At 42.1% G+C, this 10,674-nt stretch overlaps 1 non-coding gene across 1 annotated transcript; it reads right to left on the minus strand.

Moving 5' to 3' along the window:
- Positions 1-356: 356 nt before the first annotated feature.
- Positions 357-463, minus strand: LOC139030475 (U6 spliceosomal RNA). Its single transcript, XR_011482840.1, has one exon. It is a non-coding gene; the product is annotated as a U6 spliceosomal RNA (small nuclear RNA).
- Between the last annotated feature and the right edge of the window lie 10,211 nt (positions 464-10,674).

Consider the following 10,674-nt stretch of genomic DNA (forward strand, 5'->3'; position numbering starts at 1 on the left):
TGAGCATCTTTTCATGTGTTTGTTAGCCATCTGTATGTCTTCCTTGGAGAAATGTCTGTTTAGTTCTTTGGCCCATTTTTTGATTGGGTCATTTATTTTTCTGGAGTTGAGCTGGAGGAGTTGTTTGTATATTTTTGAGATTAATCCTTTGTCTGTTGCTTCATTTGCTATTATTTTCTCCCAATCTGAGGGCTGTCTTTTCACCTTGCTTATAGTTTCCTTTGTTGTGCAAAAGCTTTTAAGTTTCATTAGGTCCCATTTGTTTATTTTTGCTTTTATTTCTGAAATTCTGGGATGTGGGTCATAGAGGATCCTGCTGTGATTTATGTCGGAGAGTGTTTTGCCTATGTTCTCCTAAAAATATGGAACGCTTCACGAATTTGCGTGTCATCCTTGCGCAGGGGCCATGCTAATCTTCTCTGTATCGTTCCAATTTTAGTATATGTGCTGCCGAAGCGAGCACTAAGCTAAGTCCTTTCTGACTCTTTATGCAACACCCCCCCGGATGATCTTTTATCTACTTGCAAATTAAACTAGGACTTTGAATTCTAGGTAAGCAGAATCCTCCATGTTTGGGGACCAAAATATAAAAACAGACAAAGACCAGGTGGGCCCATCAGTCACAGCCTCAAGCACAGGGCCAGAAAACAGTTAATATACCATGAAACAAGTGGGGAAATACATTCTGGAAGCTTCTGTGAGCTTCTCTCCTCCGTGTCCGGGTCTCTCTCGTTCATGTCTTAAGCGCCCACCCCTCTGTGCCCTATTTTCTCAGGCTGCAGTCGCCCTCCACCTGCATGAGACACACGTGGAAACTAGGCCAGTGCTTCCCTCACTGGATGGTCTCAGTGTTCAGTTAATCAACGCTTATTGACCAGCCATGGCGTGCTAAGCAGTAATATTTCCTTCCTGGAGGAGAGGGATCACAAAGGAGTAACTAGAAATAATTTACAAGAGAATCAAGAGAGGTTCACAGGCAACAATAAGGGTAGAATAACAATTGTTACCCAGTGGGGTTCTAGTCCTGCCTGAGGTGTGGCGTACATGACTGACTCTGAGGTAAAGTTTGCAGCCAGAGAGGGTTTATCCTCCAGGAAGCCAAGCAAGAAGACAGGAAGACAAACCTCAAATCTGCCTCCTGGACGGCCAGGGGCTGGAGTATTTCTGGGATAAGGAACAAAGTGGTAAAGCCTCTGTTGAGCGAGGAACCTCCAAGCCGTGACAAGAAAAAAAAAAAGGCGGCTTTTTTTTGGGGTGCACAAGAGGCTACGGGTTCCTGCAGGGGTCAAAACGTCACCCAGCGGGCATGCGCATGCGCAGTGGAGGGTGGGTGGGCCTATCCAGTGTTAACCCACTCAGCTCCAACAGGAGTTTCTAGACGATTCAGGCAAACGCTGTTTAGGCTACTTGCCCCTAGAAGCATGTGCAAGTTGTAAATGACCTTGATTAGTGAAGGACCTGTTTTCAACTGGAGTTGCTGAGGCCAGGCTGAACATACCCAAGTGTTTTCGTTTCTTCCCATCCTACCAGGCGGAACACCGCACCCTCTCCTCCACCACAGCGTTTGCCACTGTCCTAGTTTGCTTTCTGTCCCAAGACTGTCTTCCTTAGGGGCTAAGATTCAAGTTCCAGCGACATTTCCTGGGTGCTGGCTGGTTCCTGCCGGCATGCTCCTCCTCCTCAGCCCTGGGAGACATCGTTCTCCCCGTCTCAGAGATGACGGGGAACAGGTCCCAACGCCAACGCACAGCAGGTACCAGGCCAGGCGAGGAGCCGGGGTTCAGGTGCATGTGATTTATCACGGGCTTTTCAGGAAAACCGAGGGGCGAATGGGCGACAGGAGAGGGTGGAAGGAGCGGAGCAAAGCGTGGTCTCAGGCCAAGCCAGCCCTGGCCTGAGGAGCGTGGGGGGGGGGGGGGGAGGGCTGGGGACAGGCCCTCCGAGAAGCTGTCCCACCCCGGCCAAGGAGTCGGGCTTTTCACCCCAGAGTCGGTCACTGGCTAAAGGGGAAGGGCCGCGGGCATAGGAGATACCACCCTGCACGTTCTTGGCGGACATCGTGGCCATAGGGGGGCCCTTCCCCGCAGTGGGGCTGGCATCTGGCAGCAGTCCGTGGGGGCTTAACGTGAGCCCAGGTCTCCCTACTTCTCCGCTTGCTTCCTGAGCCCGCATCCCGGTCAAGCCCTCCCACCCAGGCCACCCTTGCTTTGCTGTCTTTATTGGATCCCGCCTGTCCCCATGCCCATCACAGTCACTGACCCAGTCAACCCTTTAGTTCAAGGAATTAGAAGGAAAATGAAAAGTAAGCGCTACACAAAGGTGCAGAATGCTGTGAGAATTCAGAAGAAATGAATTCTGGCTGGAGGAAGGGAGAAGCAGCCGTATGGCCTCACAGAAAAGCCGTTTTGAAGGTTGAATCGGTGGGAAAAGGAAATTCTGAACTGGAAGAAGTCATATTGAAGGGAAAGGCGGTGCTGCACTGGAGAAGTAAAGAGTATATACCCCGAGATTTAGTTTCAGGTATTTGAAAGGATACCTTGTGAGACGGGCCTGCAGATATTATTTGGAAACTTTCTATAGCATCCATCTAATTCTTGTAAAAAGTAGGATTTAATTTTATTCTTATGCTTTTCTGTGTTTTCGAATTGTCTGCAAGTCACAAGGGAAGAAAAAACGAAATCTATGTCTACATTGCAGAGGGAGGCAATGAGGGGAGATAGTCTTGATGAAGAGTCAACAAGAAGAGAGACAGATAGCAGATGAAGATAAAGACACATTTTGTTGGGGCAGGAGATTTGAGGTGCCCACAGTAATTGCTTTTATTTTCTCAGTGAAGAGGGCTTTGACCGTATTGGTTATGATATCGAGTTGGTATGCAGGTTGGGAATTTGGAAAAAAGTGCATATGTTTGAGTTTTACTAGCTTGAGTTACAAAAGTTGGATTTTTTTCTCCCTGATATTTGACTTCAACTTCTGGAGAATTCTGTACACACAGAATATAAAATATATTACTGTGCTATGCATGTGCTGTATTGTCATCCGTGGGTGACTCACCAGTTCACTTGATACTGTCCCTTAATAGGAGCCAATACCATGTTTTCAAGTGGGACAGATCTTTGTGACCTTAGGGCCCGCGGTGCTGTCCCTCAGTGTCATAGGCTGTAAGTGAGGCTACCAGAAAACATCTGCAAATAAAGCTGACCCAGATTAAGTTCCTTATAGGGGTGGTGGTATAACGTGGTATCTCACATTAGACAGTTTCCTTCTTTCTTTCTACTACTGCCTGTGCAGACTGCTACCCCAGACTCTAAGATTAAAATGGTGCTGGCACAGAAATGATGGCTATAAAATTTAAAAAAAAAAATGGAAAAAAACTTGCTATGAAACAGTTTGGCATTTCATTTCTTCAAAAAGCTAAACATACAATTACCGTATGGCCTGGCAGTTTCACTCCTAAGTATGTACACAATGGAATAAAAAATGGGGACTCAAACAGATACTTATGTGCTCATGTTCACTGAAGCATTATTCACCATAGCCAAAAAGTAGAAACAACCCAAATGTGCATCAACAGATGGATAAATAAAATGTGGCATATACCTGCAATAGAATATTACTCAGCTTTAGAAATTCTGACACATGCTGCAATGTGAATAAACCTTGAAAACAATATGCTAAGTGAAATAAGCCAGTCACATAAAGAGAAATGTAGTATGATTCCACTTATATGAGGTACCTAGAATAGGCATATTCATAGAGACAGAAAGTGGAATAGTAGTTACTGGGGGCTGGGAGGAGTGGTATGGGGTGTTACTGCCTGAAATTTAGAAGAGTTTTTGTTGAGGTAATGAAAAAGTTTTAAAAATATGTGATGGTTGCATAACATTGAAAATGTAGTTAAAGTTAGTGAACTGTATGTTTAAAAATGGTTAAAATGTCTGATTATACATTACATACATATTTCACCACAATTTAAAAATTAATACTGTAATATATGCAAAACCATTAAATTGTACACTTAAAATGGGTGAATTGCATGGCATATGAATTATATCTCAATAAAGTAGTTCTTATACCTTAGGGACACTTTTCCTTCACTCTGCTCTCAGGCCATAGGGACCGTGAAAAACCTGGACTGGAAAAATAATAAAGTGTGAGTCACGGGAGAGGGCGATCTTTTCACAGCTTGAAGAGATTCAGGTAATTAACTCAGAAACTTGCCATGCATAAGGGGCTGAAGACCATGGGATATGGCAGGGGAAGAGGGGGTGGTTCAGAATCAGAATATTTTGTACTGAATTGTATTTTGTATTGTTATGAGTAGGGTTATTCTACTGAAAGGCTTTAGAGGGAAGTCACCATGTGTTGCAATTAAGTAGGTTTTGAGTTGTAATTTAAGGAGAGCCACCTTTTGGGTATCAGCCTGAACTTTCACAGGCTTGGAAACAGCAGTGAGTTTGTGTTGAATCTGATGAGCCATGTCATCCTGCCCTTCTTGTGATAATATGTCTGGAATGGGAGGTGATTGACTTTTAAAAATCATACATTTAGAGTTACAGGCAAGGCTATCCAGAGTGTCCACAATGTCACTGGAGGAGATGAAACCAACCATCCATTCAGCAGCAGCACAAAGCTGCCTTCACCAAGAAAACAGCAATACATTCCCAAACAGATCAAACAGCTGCTCATCAGTCTGGCGCAAGCTGCAGGTTGCCCGACTAAATTACTGTCGAGTAGGCAGACGAGCACAATTTGTCAGTCAGCATCGAGTTTAAATGAGCAGAGATGCACATAAAGCCAGTAATGCAATTGTAATTAAGAATTATAGGCATCAAGTTTCAACTAGTGCTTTCTTAAGGTAGCAGTGACTGAGTGAGCTCTCTAAGAAGGATCCAGAACAGAATTAAAGCCAGGGCATGATCTACCTAGAGCCCTCTGCGATTCAGCAGCTCATCACATAGGAAAGTGATGTGTAAATGATGGAAAATTAATGAGAATGCAGGCTTTATTTTTTTCTATTTGCTTTTTTAAAAAATTATATAGTACACATGCTAAAGAATGAATAATAATAGTAAAATAATGATGCTTTTGAGACCACAACCCAGATAAAGAAATAGAACATTTTGACTTATTTTAATGGTGGTTAGAATCATTCTGAGAGTTGACATATCTCTACAAGCTGGGTGGGATGGAATTCAGTAAGCATTGACTGCTGACAATGAGTTGGTACGGGGGTGTATAAAGATGAATGAAAACAGGCTTGCATCAGAGTATTTATAATCTGGAAGGGAGAATAAGATGATAACACATTTAGCTCTGCATCCCTTGAATTCTTGAGACTAGCAGAGGTATCCTAAGAGGTATGCAGAGCTACAAGGGTTTGGAAGAAGTTGGATGAGGTTGGATGGGGAGGAGCTCTGAGAAACCTTTGTGAAGAAAATGGATCTGAGCTAGACATCAAAGTTAAGCAGGAGTTTTGCAAGATGAAGGAGGGTGAGAGGGAGGACATTTTGAATGGAGAGCTTAACACAAGGGAAGGCGAGAAAGTCTCAGGCCTATAAAATAAATGATAAATTGTTCAGAAGAAGAATATCATGGAATGTAAAATTGGACAACTGAGCTGATTACTTATAAGGCTTCCATGTCTTTTGGAAATAGTCTGTCCATGAAGAGAGAAATTTCCTTGTTACCTGCAAACTTAAGGAACAGCACACCCAGAGTCAAACCTGGTGTGCTAGGAAGATATGGGAGGTAAAATTGGTGCTTTGGGGTATTCATCATTTGTTTTGACTTCTTAAGAGCACCCCACATTTATTTGGGCAAACACCTTTTCCCCAATGTTCAGTTCAGTTGCTCAGTCGTGTCCAACTCTTTGCAACCCCATGAACTGCAGCACGCCAGGCCTCCCTGTCCATCGCCAACTCCCAGAGTCTATGTCATATGGCATGGGGTTGGCTTTATTTTTTAGCTCCAGGATTAAACTTAGAACCTTTATCTGATTGGTTCAGATAAAGGCAGGTAACCTAGTTGGGTCCAATCAGAGCAAAGTTCAGGGCTTTGGGAAGACTGTGAGGAAGTTGAACGTTTTCTGCCTCACTAGCCAAAATGCTGAGAGGATGTGAGAGCTAGGGCTTCTGCATCCATTTTGCCATCATGTGGGGAGAACCTGGCTCAGAATGAAGTCAGCACATTAAGGCAAGGTCAATATTCAATATTTGATAAAGGTATGCCATGTATGCTACTATGCTGTAATGGAGTTCTGTCTGGAAGAACTCACAGTTTTTAAAAAAGCTTAATTAATGATGTATAATCTCAAACAAAACACCATCATGTAATGGTCTATGATTTTTGTTTTTACCTAACCTTGTCATATTGTTTCTAAAAATATTTACAATAATTTTTAATACCATCTAAAGCCCAGATCATATTCAATTCTCCCCAGTTGTTTAAAAAATTTTTTTTCTTGATAGTTTGTTTTCTTGGATCAAGATTTAAACAAAATTATGGTGTTTGTTGCTATTTAAAAGGAACCTTTATGCTGGAAACCATTGGAAACAACTGCTGCATGAAGTCATAGGTTTCAAGTTGTGGCTCCTCCACTTGCTGGCACCTCAGATAATCCACTTAACCTCTTGACTTATCTCAGTATATTTAATTCGGAAGCTGTTGGGAAGATCCTGTGAAGTGGCAGATCATCACTGTGAAAATAAATGAGATTACTTTGTGTGATGGTTAATTTTATGTCAACTCAATTAGGCCTCAGGGTGCCCAGATATCTTGTCAAACATTATTTTGAGTGTTTCTGTGAGGGTGTTTCTGGATAAGATTAACATTTAAATCTGTAGACTGAGTAAAGCAGTTTGCTCTACTTATTGTGGGTGGGCCTTGTCCAATCAGTTGAAGACCTACATAGAACAAAAAAGTTGACCTACGCCTTATGGAGAACTCTTCCTACTTGATGGCCTTTGAATTGAGCCATTGGTATTTTTCTGCCTTTGCATTTGAACTGAAATGGTTTTTTCCCTGCATCTCAAGCCTGATGGACTGTGTAGTCTGGTGGCGTCTCTAGGAGGAAAAGACAAACGGTTTGGTGAACGATCCCCTACATCCACCTATATGTGTGGCCGGCATGGCTGCTGTGCCCTCTCCCGTCAGCCCCAGCTGGGGCAAGTGCTACTGAAAATAAAAGCGATTCCTCTGCTCTTGCACTGAGCTTCCTTGCTCCAATTGGCTGTTGTGGTGGAGACTCCCTCTGCAGGCCCAATCCTCACTCAGTGATTATCCACATGTTCTGATTCACGGTGACCAGTGTTGGGTAGGATGTAGCTGAGCTGTAGACCTCACTCTGTTCTGTTGTTAGAGTGAGTTTTGCATCACAGTGCAGGAAACTGTAGTCTGGCCCTGGAAATGTTTTGATCTCATAGTTGGAATGCAGAACATAATGGTATCAATCTCTGAAAATCAAATGAAATCTTGTGGGAGTAGATTAGGTCCAATGAATAAAATTATATAAAACAATTTCATACTTGACATTTACTGAGAGGGACTTAACTTTTCCTACATATTTTAGTCTGTTCATCTGGTATTATTTATTCATGTCTCTTTCTCCATTTGGTTCGCAATTTATCTTTTGGGAGCCTAGAATTAAACTGTAAAAATGTATATATGCTAGACACTGTTTTATGTTCCATCTATGGAGAAGTCATCAAAACCTCTAACAGAATAAGATTCAGCTATTACAGGGGTGATTTAGCTGAAATAAAATGTAATGTTTAACTCAGAGAAGCTGGAAAAGATGAGATTTAGGAATGTGGAATTGAATAATCAGTTGGTGAAATGACAGTGGTTTCTGTGTCACTCTCCCAGTTGAGAGAATATTAGGACATCAAGATTACGAATGGCCAGAACCAAGTGAGGATTCACGATAACCCAGAAGGACAAGATTGGCGCCTGATTCCAATGATAACAGTGCTCCCTAACACAGAGTTAAACACAAGAAACTCAGCGTTCTGTGTCATATCCTTTTGTTGCATGATCATATTTTGTGATAGGGAAAGAGTTAATGTATAACAAATTAAAACAGGGAAGTTTCTGACACCTTGTGACTAAACATTTCCACAGATATTACAGAGAAGAGGGGAAGTTCATGCACAAAAACACGAATGGGAACTTTATGAGGGACACGGTTTGGATTAGAGAAGGAAAACCCAGAGAGTGAATGTGAAAAGTCCATATTCATGTAAAATTTTCCTAGGGCTGGTGTGACAAATTACCATAAACTAAGTGGCTTAAGATATCAGAATTTTGTTCTTTCATAGTTCCAGAGGCTAGATGTCTGGAATCGAGGAGTCTACAGGGCCATACTCTCTCTGAAGGCCCTAGGGGAGGATCTTTGCTTCTCCCTAGCTCTGCTTGCTGGCAGTCCTTGGCATTCTTTGGTTTGTGCATGCTTCACTCTAATCTCTGTCTCTCTTGTCACACATCAGTCTCCCTGAGTATATCTGTGTGTTTCTCATAAAGACACTACTTACATTGGAGAAGGGTTCATCATCCAATATCACTTCATCTTAACTTGATTATGTCTGTAAAGACCCTGTTTCCAAAAAAGTCCACATCAGAGGTTCTAGGGATTAGGGCTTCAGAATATCTTTTTTTTTTTTAGTGGGGGGACACAGTTCAATCCACAACACATCAATAATCAACATTGTCTGTGATAGTGTCACAAGATGGGTGGAACAGTCCACAGGAAAGGAATGACCATCACATAAAATGCAAAATGAGGTAGAAAATGCATCTTCAATAGGGTTATGATACAGTAACAGCGAACGCTTATCACTTTCTCTATGTCAGCCTTCTGAGAGCTTTACATGCATTATTTAATTCTCTAAAAAAAAAAATCCTATAGGTATTTTAGCCCATTTTACAGAGAAGGGAAGTGAAATGAAAGTGTTCATTATTCAGTCATGTCCAACTTTTGGCGACTGCATGAACTGTAGCCTGCCAAACTCCTCTGTCCATGGAATTCTTCAGGCAAGAATACTGGAGTGGGCTGCTGTTTCTTCCTCCAGGAGACCTTTGCAACTCAGGGATTGAACCCAGGTCTCCTACATTGCAGGTGGGTTCTTTACCATCTGAGTCACCTGGAAAGTCCTTACAGTTAAGGGAATTGAGGCATAAAGAGACAGATGTGGAATTGAGAACCAAAAAAAAAAAAAAAAAAAAAAAAAAAAAAAAACCATGAAAACAACTGTAAGGAGTGCTTTAGGTGGGGGTAGATCTCAGGTGAGGTCAGCTTAATGCATCCAGAGCAGAGGTGGCTGGCTGGCCAGAGCAATTTGGGGAACCAGCAAAGCTGCCTCGACTGGAGGCTTCCCCATTTTTAGATTTTCCTACATACTGAGGCTGCTTGACCATCCACTTTATTCATGGAACCAAAGGTTTAGATCCCAGCTAGTTTGGAAGAGATGTTGCCCATTCTGACATTAACTGAGTCTGTGTTCTGGAGTTTAAAAGGATTAGTTGTTGCTCAGTCTCTCAGTTATGCCCAACTGTTTGCAGTCCCTGGATTGCAGCACGCCAGGCTTCCCTGTCCTTCACTATCTCCCAGAGCTTGCTCAAAGTCACATCCATTGAGTCAGTGATACCATCCAATCATCTTATCCTCTGTCGCCCCCTTCTCCTCCCGCCTTCAGTCTTTCCCAGCATCAGGATCTTTTCCAGTAAGTCAGCTTTTCGCATCTGGTGGTCAAAGTATTGGAGCTTCAGCCCCAGTCCTTCTAATGAATTTTCAGGGTTGACTTCCTTTAGGATTGACTGGTTTGATATCTTTACTGTCCAAGGGACTCTCTAAAAAAGAAAGAAAAAAAAAAAGATTGGTATGTATCACCCAAACTATGGAGGATGGCGGATGATTTGCCAGTTTATTACTGTATCACCTACTAAAATTGTTTTGAAAGAGGGTTTTTTTTTTTTAGTGATTATACATAAAGACATATAAAAATATATATGTAATTGTAAATCCAGAGAGTAGACTGTCATGATTATGATCACTTTCCTGGAACTCGGCAGCTTACATTAAAATTCTGGCTTTGCTGTCTAAGCCTTGTGACCTGGCGTAAGTTACTAAACCTCTGTGCCTTACTTTTCTCATCTATAAAATAGGGATGGTAATAACAGAATCTACCTCACAGAGTTGTTTGGGAGGGTTAAATGTGCTAATGTGTTCATTAAAACAGTATCTAGCACATAGAAAGTATATATAAGCTCTTGTTTTTATTATTATGTATGGGTTATGGAGGAGATAAATGACATATGAAATAATGCTTTGGTTTTTATTATTGGACACAGGGAGAAGGTGCTAGAGAATGCACCCTAAGTGGGGAGGTTGAGGGCTCATCATTTTGTCTGTAATGCTTCTAGATTTGTGTCTAGTTTATCTGAAGCTTGACGTTGTCATGATGCTCAGCATTATCTGCCAGCCCTTCAGAAAGACTCTGCTTTGCTTCTTTGTATGTTACAAAGAATGTGATGTGTTAACATCACAGAATTTTATGCTGGTTAAAAAAATCAGAGTTGAAGCCATTTTTCTGTTTTATGTGACCAGGCTTTCAGGCTTCATTTAGTGTTTCTTTTCCCTGACATAGACCAGGGTAGGATAAGGATGAGGGTCCCTGG

Source organism: Odocoileus virginianus, chromosome 22 (assembly GCF_023699985.2).
Source record: "Odocoileus virginianus isolate 20LAN1187 ecotype Illinois chromosome 22, Ovbor_1.2, whole genome shotgun sequence".
Classification (NCBI taxonomy): domain Eukaryota; kingdom Metazoa; phylum Chordata; class Mammalia; order Artiodactyla; family Cervidae; genus Odocoileus; species Odocoileus virginianus.